Here is an 18,083-nt window from a genome sequence, read left to right as displayed (position 1 = left end):
TCTCTGCATCTATTGAGATGATCATATGGTTTTTCTCCTTCAATTTTGTTAATATGGTGTATCACATTGATTGATTTGCATATATTGAAGAATCCTTGCATTCCTGGAATAAACCCCACTTGATCATGGCGTATAATCCTTTTAATGTGCTACAACATTTATTTTGTAGGTGTGGAGAAAAGGCTCAGAGCCAATTAGTAACTTGCCCGAGGATATGTAGTGGTGAATTTGGAATTCAAGACCAGTGTGCCTATAAAAATCCATGTTTTTAACCAAGTTTTTGCATATATTGCCTAAGACCGTAAACTTCAGAGTAGCTGTAAAGTGACCTGAAGACCTAATGGTTCTCTAGACTGGTGATGGTTGGACTTGCTCTAGATTTGCATTATGCTTATGTCTAATTTGGAAGGGAGAGGTCAGGGCCCATTCATTTTAGTGCCACTGGTAATCAAAAGTTAAGATTCTTTGAATCACTGCCATGAAATAGTGGGTCAGATATGTGACCACTTACTTATTAGAAAAGAGCCATGAGAATGAAAGTGATGAGGCTGTGGATTTTAAGGATGCACACATGTAATTCTTAAAAATACCAGTCTGGCTTCTATCAAATAATGCCATGTTCAACATAAGGCCTCCTGTACTTTACTACTGTTGCATATTCCATATGATTCTGTCTCTCTCTCTCTCTCTCTTTTTTTTTTTTTTGGTCTGTTTTTTGTTAGCCATGAAGAGCGTAGCTTCTGAACTGGTTACTTTGCAAGCCATCCTGCCTGCTTCATCTTGTAGTTTCTATCTCTTCTCCCTTCCCCACTCTCCTTCTGTTTGTGAAATTCTGTGTGAAGTAAAACTGCTTTGGAAAAGCTAATGCTATCTCCTATTATACAAGTACACGACATGCATTGTTCCTTGTTGAGGGTAGTGCCAAGAACCACCTACCTTCTCCTGCTGCTTCCTTCTCCTTCCTGCTTTGCCTAAAGATTGGCTGCTAAAAACGTGTGGCATATTCAGCCAAGTGCTATCTTTTTTAATTAGGCTGCTCAAAGTGTTGTGACAAACTATTTTTGTGTTAACATGTTGACAAGTAATAGCGTCCTAAACTATGGGCTTAGGTGCCAAGTGATATGGAAGTTCGTAATGTGATTTGTGGTCTAGTTCCTCAGCCTTAACCATTATTCCTCCCCAAAGAAAAGGGATCCTTCAAACAAACTGTGATGAGTAAAATAGATTATGAATACACCAGTATATGCCTGGAATCAGGCTATTTCACACTTATGATCACTAATCTTAATGAGCTGAAATTTCTAGGTTGGTTCTTTTCATGGAACTATGTACCATCAGTATGTACCATAGAACTATGTACCATTCTTTTCATACAACTATGTATGAACTAGGAGGTAAAGGCTGTCTTAAGCTCACATGATGATATAAACAGAACTGGGACAGCAGATAATTAAGCAGACTGAGTATTTAAAAAATTTTTGTTTTTCAAATATCCCTCCTATCTCTTCTTACAAATTCATGTTTCCTCCAAATATGGTAGTGGTTGCTGATGTCCTTCTTTGGTTTTTGACCTCATCTAACACAAAGAGCTTTGTATTTTGGACAAATATTTAAGGAAGGATGTAGCATTCCTCTGTCCCCCAAAGTAGGTTCTTTTTCTTTACACCGGTGGTTCTCAGTGAGGTACAGTTTTACCCCCCAGGGGACACTTGGTAATTTTTGATTGTCAAATGTCCAGACATTTTTGATTGTCACAAATAGGGGAGGAGGATGCTACTGGTATCTAGTGAATAGAGGCCAGGGATGCTGCTGAACATTCTGTAGTGTGCAAGACAGCCCCCCATGACAAAGAATTATCCCACCCAAAATGCCAGTAGTGCCAAGGTTGAGAAACCCCGCTGTGGAACCTATGACTTTTTGTTTACCTAGCCTGAAAAATGCTTGTGGCTCCTTAGCCATTCTTTACTCTTCATTCTGTCCTTTCCTCTGTATTGAGACAGGGCCAGATCTTCAAGGAAGATGTCTTCAAGGAAGCATCTTTTATTTCATTGACTCCCACCAATTTTATTTTCATTTCTTTCCTTTCCATTACTGGATATCTGCTGGGCGGGAGTGTTTATAACTTCGTAGCTGTAAACGATGCCTCTTAGCGTTTATCTCATTTCTGACCTCTAAGAAAAATACTCATTCTCATCCTAATGCATTTAAAAGGCTGTTTTTCCATCTGCTGATTCCTTGATACGTCAACAACTTTTGACACTGGTCACTTTTTTTTTTTTTGCGGTATGCGGGCCTCTCACTGTTGTGGCCTCTCCCATTGCGGAGCACAGGCTCCGGACGCGCAAGCTCAGCGGCCATGGCTCACAGGCCCAGCCGCTCCGTGGCATGTGGGATCTTCCCGGACCGGGGCACGAACCCGTGTCCCCTGCATCAGCAGGCGGACTCTCAACCACTGCGCCACCAGGGAAGCCCCAACACTGGTCACTTTTAAGTCATCATCTATACGGATTTTAGATTCCGTGGTCCAGTCTTCTCTGGCAGCTTCTGCCTCTGAATCGGTTGACTACCAAATGTAACAGCTTTCCTTGCCTCCCACCTCAAAAAATTTTCTGCTCTTTTCCACGTCCAGTTGCAGGCAATCATATGCCCCTTCCAGTGCTACCTGAATACAGTTGATGCCAAGCCTTTCTAGTTACTCTGACTCTTAGTTCAATACTAAGTCATTGTGTGCTGGAAGACATCTCTTAACTATGGTGCGCTGCTACTAAAAACAGCATATAGTTGTTGATTCATTTATCTGAGACCCATCTGAAACCTGAAATACTTTATGGCAGTGGTTTTAATATTCTTCCTCTTTTCAGGGAAAGTAAAATTAACTTGACACCCCTACCCCTTTAACAGACAGGCAGACACACACACACACACACACACACACACACACACACACACACGGTATTTATTAAGCTTACTTATTCACAATGAAGTTTACTCTTGCCTCACTTATCACCAGACTGTATTACTATAATATTAGTCACTGACTGACCTTTACGGTTTCTGTTCCATTTGGGATCAAGGTTAACTTCCCTTTTTCACCAGTGAAAGTCAGTGACTACTTCTCACCCAACTCATCAGGACCAGGCTTATGTTCATATTTAGGGTTACTGTTAAGTTACCTAGTTTTATCTTCTTATCTTCCTTTTTATGTTTGCACATTTATTTAAGTGAAGCCATTAGCTGTGTTGGTCCATCTGCCTGAAATGACCTCTTATCCTTTTTTTCTCTTCACAGTGAATCTACGTACTTTCCTTCCATTTTTTCATAAATTCTTAACTGCCTGATTGAAAGTGTTATGGTCAACTTCTTCCCCTTCAACTTGCAATTTCCTATAGAGAACCAGTTCTTTCTGCTACACGCGTGGCCATGTTCACGGTTGTGCTCATTATAAATGGATGTTACGGTGTATGATCATTCCACACATCAAATCCTCATTACGTACGAGGCACCATACTGAGGGGATAAACACAACTACACATAGGTCTTACTCTTGAGGAGCCTGTGGCATAGCGAGAAAAGAGGGACAGGTAAGTCTCAAGTAGTAAGTCCTATGATACACAGGTGTGGGCATAGTGCTCTTGGGAATGTCACATACTGAGCCTGGCAGGGAGGGGAGAGACTTTGCAGAGGCCATACTGGAGTCTGAGTGCTGGAGAATGAAGAATAGTTTGGTAAGTTTAAAAGGGAGGACATTCTCAATAGAGGGATCATCATGTACAGCCGTTTAGAGTTATGGAAAAGCAGGTTTTTGTTTTTAAGAGTCGTTGATTTGAAAATGTCAAGATCTGGGAGGGAAGGAAGGCTGTGACAACTTGCTTTGTAACCCAATATGGATGATCATATGAAGCATATTTTCACCAACTCGTAAGTGAGGTGGAGAGAGGGAACTAACAGTCACTGAGCACCTACAGCGCTCCAGGCATTGTTTTGGGAGCTTTATATTACCACCTGACTTAATTTTTATCCTAAATGTATATGGGAAGTGTAGTTATTTCCCACATTTTACAAAGAAGGAAAATGAGTCTCAGAGAGGTTAATTCTGATTCCAAAATACACACTCTTTTATGATAACATGCTGCCTTCTCAGAAGTAACAGATTATATTTAAAATTTAGAAATGAACTATAATATTTTTCTACTTTATGAAAATCAACTTCGTATTTTAATATTTTATTTTTCCTCCTATCACAAACCTTACTAAGAGTCTAATAAATGTATCTTATCACATTTCCTCATTGTTAGACTAAGTTAGCTGAGAAAGAATAGAGCTTGAGGAGCTGGCTGGGAGTTGTCCACAGACATCTAATTTAGAGCTGAATACGGTTCGTTTTGCCACTGAGGATTTGGGCAGGCTACTCAGGTGGAAAAGTTCTAGCTCTGAAAGTCTTGTTCAGGGCTTAATCTAATTTAATAAGTGTTTCAGAGAAACCCACCCCAGGACTGTGCTAAGCATTATTAAGGTACTAAAATCAATAGTCCTGGCCTGCTAGGAGCACAGACCTAGGGTGGCGGGGTTGCGGGGGGAATGTGGTAACTGCTACTGCACAGGCAAAGCGCGCTGCAAATGTAGTGCCGACTTCATGGAAAGATTGGCAATAGAAGAGAGTCTTAAAGTACAGTGAGTCCTTCTTAAACAAACAATGGTGGAGAGTGGAGAGGGGGCATTCCCTGTAGTGAGAACAGTATGCACCACTGCCAGGAGGCTAAGGAGTTTGGGCAAGTTTGAGGCCTTAAGAGTTTTAGGCCAGGGAGACCCAGTTGTACAAGTGAGAGTGGTGGGCAGGGAGAGAGCCGCTCCATCACGGTGAGGCCAGATGCTTCTCTAAACAGTTTGGACCCCATTCTGTAACCCTGGAAGAGTATCTAAGCAGGGGAGTGAGGTGATAGGCCTTACAATCAGACCTTCCTTTAGACTTTTTATAATTCAAAGTATCACAAAGTCTAAAATCTTTTGTCAAGACTCCGTGGTAATTGGCCTGTTTGTAGTGTAAATAGAAAGGCATCTATTAATTCTGATACCTTCTGGCATGCTTTTATTTGACAGCTTTGAACTAGTGAAATTAAACATGTACTGTAAATAGGGCACTTTGATAACTTACAGTTTTGTAGCGACCTAATTGGCCCTCGCTCCCACCTTCTTCTGTAGATCAGTGCCTCTAAGTATACAGTGTTTTGTTTTTTATTTGCTTTTTAGTTTTTGTTTGTTTTTGTTTTGTTTTTTGCAAATTGATATTGCTGTAAAGGTCAGGTAGCTTACATACAACGCTGCTGCTGTCAGACTGATGTGTTCTGTTCTGGGCTGAATTACAGTCCCCAGAATAATCTCAGAGAAGCTGCAAGATTTATGATGCACAAAACTAGGTAAAATTACCCTCACTGAAGTGTTGTCATGATTTGGTTGTTTATTTCCATTTTCACGTATGAATCTCCTAGGACAGTGTAAGAAGAGATGCATTGCTACCAACTATGGCAAAGTCGTCTAAGGGCTATAATTTGAACTCAAGTCCCCTACTTAGGATAATTCACTTAAACAGGTGAGCTTTGTATTAAAAGACACTGTCAACTTAGTTTTATTACTACAGCTTTTAAAGCTTTTATTACTGCAGAGGCCCAAATGAATTTGAGATAAGAACCAGAGGAATAGAAATTTGTCCATATGCAAAGGATTTCACATATCCAGGATATCAAAGTATGTGTTAATCTGTGTTCAAATCTAGTTTCTGCACAAAACTGGTTTTGTAACATGTGACTGAAATAGTATCTATTATCATTGTTTTTATTATTATGTTGATTTGAACATAAAATTGAAAAAATATGTATAGGGTTTTGAGGTTTAGCTGCTCCCTTAAAAGTAAAAGTAAACTCTCTTTCTGTTATATACGTAACTGTTATTCAGTGTTTTCATTTAGTTGAGGGTAAAGCTATCGATACTTAGGCCAAAATGGAATGTTTTGTGGTTATTTTCTCTTTCTTGAGTTTAGAGATGTTACCTAGCATTTGTTTTACTGAAAGCAAATGATTATTTTTTGTGCAGTGGTTTGTAGCTATAGAAACAGGACATTATTTTGCAAGGTATAGGCTGGGAAATTTTTCAAGCTCCTTGTTGCATTACAAAATTATTCTAAAAAGACATCGGTCTGTAGGACATGAATCATCCTTTGCTAGACAACTTTCTCATGAGAGATTTGTAGTTCTTGCAGAATCCCTTTTGAGCCTCGAAGTGCGAAGAGTATTACTACCAAAGCTGAGGACAAGAATTCTCTGAGTTATAAATACATGGCCATATGAAAGGCGCTTGAGCAGGGTCTCCCCTGGTACGTGAGAGCCAAAAATATTGCCTGGCTTTTTGCCTCTCCTTCCCAGTGATGCTGCCTTGGGACTTGGTGACCCAATCCTGAGTAGGAATAAGTCTCTGTTTTCTTTCTTTCTCAGTGACCTCCATAAATGTGGTGGCACTGGAAACAATTTACTTCTCAAGTCTCTCTCCCACTTGCCCTACCATCTGACTTTATTGCCTAAATGTAGGGGCTGATGAGAGGCCTGAACTTCTTCCTTTGCTACTTGCCCCTCCCCACTCCTTGCCTAATAGTGGGGGATGCATTTTCCCTTAGACATTTTTCCCTTATTTGATAAATATTGTAGTACAGTTCCGTTTCCTAATATTCTATTTAATGCTGAAGGACATAGAGTTGTGAAATATAGGTGCTTGTCATCAAGGGTCTTACAATATTATAAGGAGAATATGACTTGTATACATGTCAGTATTTGATTAGTGCCATATGAATGACTGGGATTTAGAGACAGGAAAGATTAATAATTTGGGTTGAAATACACTAGGAACTGACTCACTAGGTACTTCTTCCTCCCTCCCCCCACATTCCTCATGGGGAAAATGCATTCAGAATTCAAAACAGATCCCGCATGCCGCGCGGTGCAGCCAAAAAAAAAAAAAAGTTATAATAAAAACCAAATAAAACTTTTAAAGTTGATTTTTTTAGTAAACAAAATGTTCCTGATTTTTTTAGAAGACCACTTTATATTTTAATGCTAATTATAACCATTGCCATACTATTAATGAGAGATGCCCAGTACATTGAAAAAAGTAATTTCTTGATAAGTCTAACTGGTTTCATATGTTACTTGAAAATGTGTTTATGAATGAGCACTATTGTTCAAAGTTGAAACAAGTATGATGCTAAGTTGTATTTCCCTGGGACAGCAAATGAGAATATTTAAAGTCTTTTAAATGCATTAGAAATACAGTTTCCATTCTTCTATTCTTCTCATTCCCTCTAATCCTCTAGATTCCCTTTCATACAGATTTGTGAAAAAAGTGATTTTAGGACCACTTGCCTGAAGGCCACCAGAAAAGCTTGCTAAAAAACATAGATTCTGGAGCCCCAGTGAACCAACCGAATGAGAATCCTTTTGGTGTGGGCCCTGCGAATCTGCACCGATAAGCTGCCCAGATGATTCTGTACCCTAAAGTTGGAGAACCAATAATCTCATGCACAGTTTGCAAAATGGCAGCCCTGCAAGTCACATCCGGCCCACAGATTTGTTTAGTTTGGCTTGCAGTCTTGGCAGTATGGTTTTGAAAATTTGATTTGTTTGCCAGCTCTTAAAAATTGGGATTTTACACATTTAAATCCAAATTTCTGGCTCCCCTTGAAACATCAGTGTAATTTTATAATACTGAACCCATGTTCCCATGTGACTGTCAGCAGTCCACTGTACCCATTTGAATGGGCTAGGTATTCCCAGATTAACCACAGTCCACCCTTAACCGCATTTCATCCTGGGGTCTAGTATTAGGTGACATTTACTTTCCTACAGTTGAGCTGCATCACCCAGTTATATCCCCTGCTTAGAATCTGTATGCATTTGAGTTTTTGACTCTGAATCCAAAAGTTAAAAAGTAGTGAGGAAAAATGATTGGAAAGAGGTGAAATTGGAGGCTGGGAGACCAGAGAATTTATTACAATAGTAGAGATAAGAAATGAACTGCTGAACTAGGACAGTGGTAAGACTGGTGGAGAAAAGGAGGAAGTTTAATTATGTAGAAGCTGCCAACCTTGGTGACTGACTGAATTGTGGTTGGATCTGGAAGGGAGAAGGAAGAACAGGCATGGTGGAGTAGGGAGAGAGGGAAGTAGGTGGGAAGAGGAGTTTGGTTTTGGACACAGTAACTTTAGGTGATTGTGGGACATCGTTGCTAGGTACTGAGGTATAGCTTGTTAGGGAGCAGAGACCCTCCCTACTGTGTTAGAGGAGAGGATGACTCTGAGAGGAGCATATAAAAATGTCCTGGATCTATGTGTTTTGACTGAAAAAGCATATTAAAAAACCTGCCTGCTTTCCTAATGCAAGCTGAAAAAAAAATCTACAAAATTGTGACTAGCAGGAATAGACAGAAAATAGCATATCGTCACCTTAACCTAACCCCAGAGGAGGCACTGAACAAAGAATCCCTTGGCAGAGGTGTATCCAAGTCCCTTGAGTGTGAGAGATTTTTATCTAAAGCATCAAAGGTTAGCAAAGGTTGACACATTGCTGTAGCATATCAAGATGACACAGTGATTTAATGACAACCACTGCTTTCTTGCAAATGGTAACTTTCCTTGATCTCTTCTACATTTTTAGTTTTGCTTTGTGAGTATTCTTTAGCACTGTGGACACTAGGAACACGCTGTATTCCAAAAAGTGTTTGTAAGACATTTTTCTTTTTTTATATCTCTGAAAACATTGTTTCTTTGGGAACATGTTATGTAGGGAGGTTAGGTTCCCAGGGTAGCTCCCCCTTTTCAAATCTGACTTAATGTACATTTCACATGACCTGTTTTATTAATAGTATGAGCCTGGACTCTGGGAGCAATCATGTACCATATAGTGTAGGAACAATGATCCTTCCTGTCTCTTTTCTAGGTACCGGGCTGACCGTTGGCAATATTTTGAAATTAGTGAATTTTATCTTTGGGATTCCCCAAATCCCTTTGTATACCCCTTTTCTATACAATAGTGCCCCTCCCTTCAGATGACACCCCTCCTTCTGTGATCCCCCCCTCGCAGATCTTCCATGTTCCTTAGTATTCCAAAATTCATTACCCCTTCTTCCTAAACTCCTCATTTCTGTCGTATAGCTTCTCTCTCCTAAGTATCAGAACGAACTAAGTTATGCTAAAATCATTTCTGCTGGTGCAACGTTATTGTTATTTTTAAAAGACGGTTGTTAACAAAAATTAATTGCTCGGTAAAATATCCAGCAGGTAGCACAGGAAAGTGAATAAAGTTAGATAATGAAAGAATGTTTTAGGGGAGTGGGTCGTTATATCAGCAGCCCTGATTTAATATTTTCACTTGGGAATAATTACCTCTAAGTTCTCTCTCCTTTTGAGAAAGAGGAAGTCTTGCCTCTTCACTTATGAGCCTATCTCTCTCAGAGCTTCTCTGTATTCATGACTGCTTCCATGAGAGCAGCAGAGAGGCTTCTGGAGTTGAGGGTAGGTAAACAGGGCCAGAAGAGTGACTCTTCTAAGTTTGAGACTGCTTATACGACCTTTTGAGTGAAGGGTATATTCCAAGATGGCTTAATATAAGCAACAATTAACTAATAAAAAATTGTTTCATATTTCTTACCCACAAATGGTGAAATGCAATTTCTAAGCTCAATTTGATTATTGAGGCAAATGATGGATAGTATTAAAAGCATTGGTTTCTAATAATTTATAAACAACCTTCTGTTCTTATCTGTTGAGTTGTATGCTTACCAAAGAGTCACTTTGTTTGTTTGCAAACCTATACTGCCAGCTGTAATTGCTATTGTAATTATATGATTTACTTAAACATCATGAAATTGATGAACTGTGAGTGTGAGAAAAAAGATATATTCCTATGAAAATTAAGTAGAAGTGTTTTGCATGAGTTAATAAAGCAGCTAAAAAGATTGCCCGTTGTATTAAGCACAGAAAGTCTACTTTCAGAGGCAACTGAAAGTCTAGGGAAAAATAACAAAAATCTAAAAGGATTCCTATGGCTTTGCAGCTATCTTTAAGTTCTCTCTTCTAAAGAAAATGCAAATAGTAGGGAATGCATTGAGGGTGCGGTTTATGAAAGGAAAACTGCTCTGAACTCTCGCTAAGGAGCCTCTATTAAAAGAAAAGGCCTTCGTTCTATGTCAGAAGATTAATGAATGAGGTATATTTCATGTTGTAAGTTACAATAAAATGTTGAAGATAATTTTTACTTTTAATGATTCCTCACTTTAATCAACTTTTAAAAAGTAACCACCCACTGGACCTTATCATGTCTGTACAATACTATACAGTAAAGGCTCATTTTCCATGCTCTGAAATGAAATTCTAGTTAGCATGTCACTTCTTTGTCATTTCTGGGCATAGTGAGGGACCAACATGCCTTCAAATTGCTTATTGAATGACCACGGTAGTCAAGCAGATTGTATTCTCATTTTTCAAAATTGACTGATCACAAATTAATTTATTATAACTTCCTTTCCATGAGAGATGAAGGCATTTTTTGAATGTGGAAATTTTATTTTGTGGAAATGAAAAAGTAGGCAGTGATTTTAATATATAGTGATTGAGTTCTTATCTAATTACAGAATTTTTTCAAGAATTTATCCAGGGGTAGACTTCCTGGAACTTTTGTGGTCTTCTTAGGTAGTCTTAAGGGATTCTATATATTTGTACATTGACATTTATCACAGTATTCTGCATTTTTGGTAGGATTTTTAGTAGGGAGGTTGCTAAGTGTCATTTATGAGTGAGGTCTGATGGGGGACTCTGGAACCTTTCCCATATCCTAACGGTTCTTTTCAGTCATTCAACTACCTAGGCTTACTCTGATCTGGCTCAGCCTTCAAGGGAGGATGAATAAAGCAATTTGTCCCAAGGAGTTTGCTGGATTGACTTTTGTCCCTACTGTATTGAAAAAATAACATACTTAACCAAGGATCCTTTATGTCTTTTTAATGTTAGAATGTATAATAGTCAAGTGGTTAGAATTCATATGCAGAGGAGTATACCATATCACAATTTTTACTGCAAATTGCTCCTTCACCATCCTGTCTGCCATGTTCTTCCTGATATTTAAAAATTTGAGTTGATTGCTTTTGATGAGCAAAAAAGAAATTTCCATTTTTCTCTTGTTCCTTTGTGTGGATTAGTGCCCTGGATTTGAAGGGCTAGTGCTAGTGAATCTTTGGATAACATATAACGCCCCCACGATTCCTCTCCTCAACTTCCCCACTGTAGGATGAGAGAAAATTAGCCACTGGTTGGGAAAGTAGTTTTATAGTTTGTGTATATGGTAAATATTTTGTTGATTCAAAATGATTGAATGCTTATGTGTTACCGTGCTAGCTGGATACTTAAATGGGTGAAATATCAGAGAAATTGTATGAAGTAGAGAAGAATGGGTCTCAGTTTTTAAAAAAATTCTCATTTTTTTCCTTTTCAGAAAGAACTTTTTCTTTTAGTTTACTACTGCTGTGTTTATCTAAGTCAGTTTTTGATGCAGCAGTCTACTCAAATGTCATAATATTTGCTAGCATTTTCTGTTCCTGCATATAATCAAGGTGGGCTTTTTATAGAAAACAAGTCTATAGTAAAAACAAAATTAAAACCCCCAAACTTCTAAATGGACAGCATTCTTGACAAACAGAAGTGATTATCTGGCTAGGTATTGAATTCTTAGAATTTTGAACTCTGCTAAATAAGCAGGTTTATTACAAAGCTGCTGTGAGGGTAACAACCTTGAACCTTCTGTGACTTTGGCCACATTACTTCACTATTCTGGCTCTCCTTTGTTCTCCATATCTGTCATCTTCTCTATAATCATGATATATTGTTTGTTGCAATTTTGTTTTATTTGACTTCCTTAAGCCTATCAACCTTGTTCCTAACTTTGTGTTTCAAATGTCTTATCCTCTTTATTGTTGTTGCCTCCTTTGTGGATTTTATTTACGATTTTTCATCTTTTCTTTCTAGAACTCTCCCAGCATGGTTTTTACTTCCTCCTTCTCTTTCATCATTTTTGTTTCTTAAAAGGATTTTATTTTCTTAAATTTTTTTTTCTTAAAAGGATTTTAGTTTTATCAAAACAGTATATGTATATAATTAAGGTCAGTGGTACAGAAAGGCTTGTAATAAATAGTAACCTCTCATGCCCCATCTCTTTCCATCCCTAGTGTTGTTTACCAGTGGCAACCCCTTTTAACTGTTTTGTCTGGTAGTTTGCTCCTTATCTCCAAGTAGTATGCTTATACTGCTGTGTCTTACCTTATCTATCTTAGTTACTATCTATTGACTTCTTGCTATGATAGAAGAGGATTGAGCTCATGCCACCCCTCACCATTCCATGCTTATCATCACAATACTGCTCTCACTGTTTTTAGTTCTTCTGGTTTAAGAATATACCTTCTTTGATCTCTTTTTACATGATCACATGTGATTTATTTGAGACCATGAAGAACAACATTTGAAGTCCATCTGGATTTTTTGCAAATTTTATGCATAGATTCTCTTTCGGTCCCTTTCTGATCATTTATCTTTGAATTGGTTTGGCTGCTTACCATGAAGAGTGGTATGGGTGTGTGTGTGTGTTCCTGTTCACATTCTTGTGTGTGTGCACATGCACACCCCAGTACATATTTCAAAGTTCATGCATGTGAGAAGAGATAATAAAGACGAGCTGGAGTAATTCACAGCCTGAACTTGAGTTTGTTTCAATGCACACATTCTCTCCTAATTTTGTTTTTATTTCCTTTGCTCTGAGAGCATGTCCTTCTTAGTTTTTGCAATCAGTGGTCTTGGCAGCAGTGCCAGGCTCATTCCTGCCTCAAGGATAGTGCGTGTTTATTTGATTTTAAAATAGACTTTATTATTATTTTTTTAAAGCAGATTTAGATTCACAGCAAAATTGAGCAGAAAGTATGGAGAGTTCCCATATACCCTCTACCTCCACACATGTACAGCCTCCCCTTCTATCAACCTCCTGCACCAGGGTGGTATATTTATTACAAATGAGAAACCTATATTGACACATCTTTATCACCCAAAGTCCACAGTTTACATTAGCTTCACTCTTGGTGTACATTCCATGGGTTTTGACAAATGTATAATGACATGTATTGACCATTACAGTGTCATAAAGAATCGTTTCACTGCCCTAAAAATTGTCTGTGCTCTGCCCATTCATCCCTCCCTCCACCCTAACACCCGGCAACCATGATCTTTTTACGGTCTCCATAGTTTTGCCTTTTTCACAATGTCATGTAGCTGGAATCATACAGCATGCCGCCTTTTCAGATTGGCTTCTTTCACTAAGTAATATGCATTTATATTTCCTCCATGTCTTCTCATGGCTTGATAGCTCATTTCTTTTTAATGCTAAATAATATTCCATTGTCTGGATGTACCAGAGTTTGTTTATCCATTCACTTACTTAGGGATGTTGTGGTTGCTTCCAAGTTTTGGCAATTATGAAAAAAGCTACTAAAAACATCTGTGTGTGGATTTTTGTATGGATGTAAGTGTCAACTCCTTTGGGTAAATACCAAGGAGTGGTAAGAGTATGTTTAGCTATGTTTAGTTTTATAAGAAACTGCCAAACTGTCTTCTAAAGTGGCTATATCAAGAATTTTGCATGGGCCGTTCCTACAGCCCCCACTTATTTTCTAGTTAACCTCTACTCTTCCTTAAGACCTCAGCTCAGTTCTCTCTCATCACCTCATTGACTCAGTAATTTCTTCCCATTGCATGCTGTCATAGCACATGTATCTCTCCTTTATAGCACTTATCATATTGGAAGTTTGTGCGTGTGATTCTTTAATGTCTGTCTTTCCCACAAGTTTGTAAGCTGTATGGAAGCATGGATCCTGTTTGATTATTTGCTCACCAATTTATCTTTAGCACCTAGCACAGTGTCTGGCATTTTAGCAAATATTTCTTAAGTATATATTGAATGAATGAATGAATGAGTAAATAAATAAATTGCATCAATGTTCTTTTTCTATGATGATTGATAATTATGTTTTGATTTGGCAAGTTTATTTTGCTTGAAGAATTTTACCTAGAAGACTGCAGAAAAAATAGGCAAAACCATTTGAAACTTCAGGTCAGAAGAGATGAGCCACAAAAGTTCTCTAAACTCCAAAGTCTGTGTCTCTGTGTTTATCCACACATAGGTACACATACTTGTGTATGTGTATTTTTAAGCACTAAAAATAGCATGTTTTCAAGCAAATTAATCAGTTTGTGATGGCTGTTGACCAAGCAAAGGAAATTATTAGGTAATTCTTTTTTTTCTTTTTGCGGTACGCGGGCCTCTCACTGTTGTGGCCTCTCCCGTTGCGGAGCACAGGCTCCGGACGCACAGCCTCAGCGGCCATGGCTCACGGGCCCAGCCGCTCCACGGCATGTGAGATCTTCCCGGACTGGGGCACGAACCCGTGTCCCCTGCATCAGCAGGCAGACTCTCAACCACTGCACCACCAGGGAAGCCCATTAGGTAATTCTTTTGGAGAAGTGAGTCGTTATTAAACAAGAGAGAATTCCTGACTTCTCTTGAGTGCCATGAATGGTTAAATCATGAAGTGGAAATTTCTGTGTGTTTTATAAAAATCACTATATTAAAACTTTGCTTGCATTCTTGGGACTTTCCTGGTGATCCAGTGGGTAAGACTCCGCACTCCCAATGCAGTGGCCCCGGGTTCGATCCTTGGTCAGGGAACTAGATTCCACATGCATGCCGCAACTAAGAGTTTGCATGCTGCAACTAAGAGTACACATTGCTGCAATTAAGAAGTCCACAGGCCACAAGTAAACATGCTGCAACGAAGGTCCTGCGTGCCACAACTAAGACCTGGTGCAGCCCAAATAAATAAATACATATTAAAAAAATAAAACTTAGCTTGCATTCTTACAGGATAAATGTATATTGCACAATAAAAAATACATATACTTTAAATCTTAAGACTTGTATGTAGTTTATTTTTGATAATCATTTGATTATATTTTAACCTGAAAACAAATATCTATGGAGCAAAGCATCCATTCGAATCATTCACTTTTGTGCACCACAATATCCTTGCAGTTGAAAGTGAATTTCAGAACAAAGATTTTCAATTCAGGGCAACAATTATTGAATAAGGATGCAAGCTATTAATGGAGCCAAATCTCATTGAAAGTCACACTCTAGGGACACTGATTGCAAAACTTCACTTGTTTTGGCTGGATTATATATGCTTCCACATGGCAATATCGATTAAACAGTGAAGATTGATTCTCTGTCATCATTGGAATTAAGCAGTCATAGTTAAGAGGAAGTGGGACATGTGTAAGATGTAATGTGATGCTTTGCCTCATGTTTATTTCTATTTTAAGCTTCCATGACCTAAGCCAGAGTATTTTTTGAGAAGTTTGATACATAATTAAAATAAGTGTCTTCATGTTTGATTATTGATGAGAAAAGATGAGGGTTTGAGGGAGTGACTGCTACTCAGTGTATATTTAAACATAGCCAAAAGTAGGAATCTTATCACAGAAATTACTTCATAAACATAACATTCCTCCATTGTCTCCTTTACTTTTGGGCTATCTTTTCTCTTTTTTTTTAAAATGTCTTCTGACATGGCTCCAAAACAAAAGGCACAACCTAGACCCTTTTATGTATTTTGGGTACCTTTCTTTTGAACTGGGTCAACCATAAAACTCTTTCAGTCATCTGGTTAGGGTGTAAAACCTGTTCTGTCAAAGTGTTAAAAAAAAATCTCAGATTACAGATGATAGACTAAGGCTATAATAGATTAAAGTCCACAAATCCTTGTAAATACGTTCAATTGTTGTCCCTCAGTGTGGTCACCCTGGGTGATAGGGGTTTTGTTTTTATTTTGTAATGATGCTGCTACCATTTTCTCAGAATGCCTTTTGGAATGTTTGGGAACTATATTCAGAACCAGTTTATAAGAGACATAGAAAGCCACATTCAAGGTCACATTTTACTTTGAGTCTGGCATATATTTGAGTACCTGCATTGGTAATCAGATTTTATGATATTTGAAAGGGAACAGGTGATTTGAATATGTACATTCTAGTATATTAAAGAATAAATTCAGTCCTGTTATTTTTTCATACCTTGTAAATGGAGGTAAGTTGGTTACTTATAGTCATTTATCTATCTGTCTATTCTGTCTGTCAATCTATTTAAATAGCTTTATTGAAGTGTAATTGACATACAACAAACCAGACATATTTAAAGTGTACAGCTTGCCAAGTTTTGCATATGTGCACACTGTGAAGCCATCACCTCAATCAAGATAGTGAACATGTGGGACTTCCCTGGTGGCGCAGTGGTTAAGAATCTGCCTGCCAACACAGGGGACACGGGTTCGATCCCTGGTCTGGGAAGATCCCACATGCTGCGGAGCAGCTAAGCCCATGCGCCACAACTACTGAACGTGCACTCTAGAGCCCACGAGCCACAACTGCTGAAGCCCACGTGCCTAGAGCCCGTGCTCCCCAACAAGAGAAGCTACTGCAATGAGAAGAGTAGACCCTGCTCTCTGCAACTAGAGAAAGCCTGTGCACAGCAACAAAAACCCAGCACAGCCACAAATAAAATATAATAATAATAAAAAAAAGAATCTCAACCTTTCCAAAAAAAAAAAAAGATAGTGAACATGTATCCACCCCTTCCCACAAAGGGGTTATGCCCTTTGTGAGTCCCTCCCTTTCCCCTTCGTCCCAAACCAAGAATCGGTTTGCATTTTCTTTCAATTTTCTGAAAGCATTTCTGTATAATTGATTTTGGTAGAATACACCAGTGAAGCCATAGTGTGGTGGGTCTCCTCTCTCTTTTTTTAAAAATCAGTTTTATGGATCTTCTTAAACAACTTTTGGTTTTATTGATTTTTCTATATTTTTCTATTTTATTGATTTCCATTTTGACTTTTATGATTTCCTTTCTTCTGCTTGCTTTGGGTTTCAGTTGCTCTTCTTTTTCTATTTGTTTAAAGCAGCAGCTAAGGTCATTCATTTGAGAACTCTCTTATTTTCTAATATAAATGTTGTTTTTGTTATAGATTTCCCCCTAGTTCTTGCTTTTGTAGCATCCCACAAATTCTGATATGTTGTGATTTTCTTTTCCTTTAGTTCAAAATACTTTCTAATTTCTCTTTTGCTTTCTTCTTTGACTCATCTGTTATTTAGAAGTGTATTTCATTCCAAATATTTGGAGAATTTCCAGAAATCTTTGGTTTTGATTTCTAATGTAATTGTACTGTGGTCAGAGAATATACTTTGTATGACTTGAATACTTTCAAGTTGATTGAGACTTTGTGGTAAATGTACCATGTGTACTTGAGAAGAATGTGTATTCTGTTGTTGGGTGGAATGTTCTAAAAATGTCAATCTGATCATGTTGATTGACAGTGTTGTTCAACTCCTCCATATTCTTGCTGATTTTCTGTCAACTTGTTCTACCAATTATTGAGAGAGGGATATTGAAATCTCTGACTAGAATTATAGATTTGTCTGTTTCTCCTCGCATTTCTATCAGTTTCTACTTCATGTATTTTGAAGTTCTGTTATTACAGGCATAAACATTTGAATTGTTATATCCTTCTGATTCATTGACCCCTTTATCATTATGAAATGACCTTTTTATCCCTGGTAAATGTGTTTTTGCTGTGAACTCCACTTTGATATTAAAATATAGCTACTCTAGCCTTCTTTTGACTTGTGTTAGCATGGTTTATCTTCTTCCATTCTTTTATGTAACATGTCTTTCTTTCCTCCCCTTAGCTGCTTTTAATATTTTCTCTTTATCACTAGTTTTCAGTAATTTGATTAAGATGTGCCTTGGTGTAGTTTTCTTCATGCTTCTTGTGCTGGGGTTCATTGAGCTCTTTGGATCAGTGGGTTTATAGTTTTTTTAAAAACATATCTGTAACATTTTTAACCATTATTATCTTTAAATATTTGTTATTCACCCACCCTCTTTTCCTTTGGGATT

General features: G+C 38.0%; 1 protein-coding gene across 3 annotated transcripts in view; it reads left to right on the top strand.

Annotated features, from left to right (window-relative positions):
- DIAPH2 (diaphanous related formin 2) overlaps positions 1–18,083 on the top strand; it is an 887,827-nt gene that overhangs the window by 15,655 nt on the left and 854,089 nt on the right. The gene's annotated exons all lie outside the window — the stretch shown is intronic.

This window comes from Delphinapterus leucas, chromosome X, assembly GCF_059928025.1.
Source record: "Delphinapterus leucas isolate spDelLeu-1000000601 "Yukka" chromosome X, BTC_Dleu_Yukka2, whole genome shotgun sequence".
Taxonomy (NCBI): Eukaryota; Metazoa; Chordata; class Mammalia; order Artiodactyla; family Monodontidae; genus Delphinapterus; species Delphinapterus leucas.
Note: the sequence above shows the minus strand (reverse complement) of the source record. Positions and strands in the feature narration are given on the sequence as shown.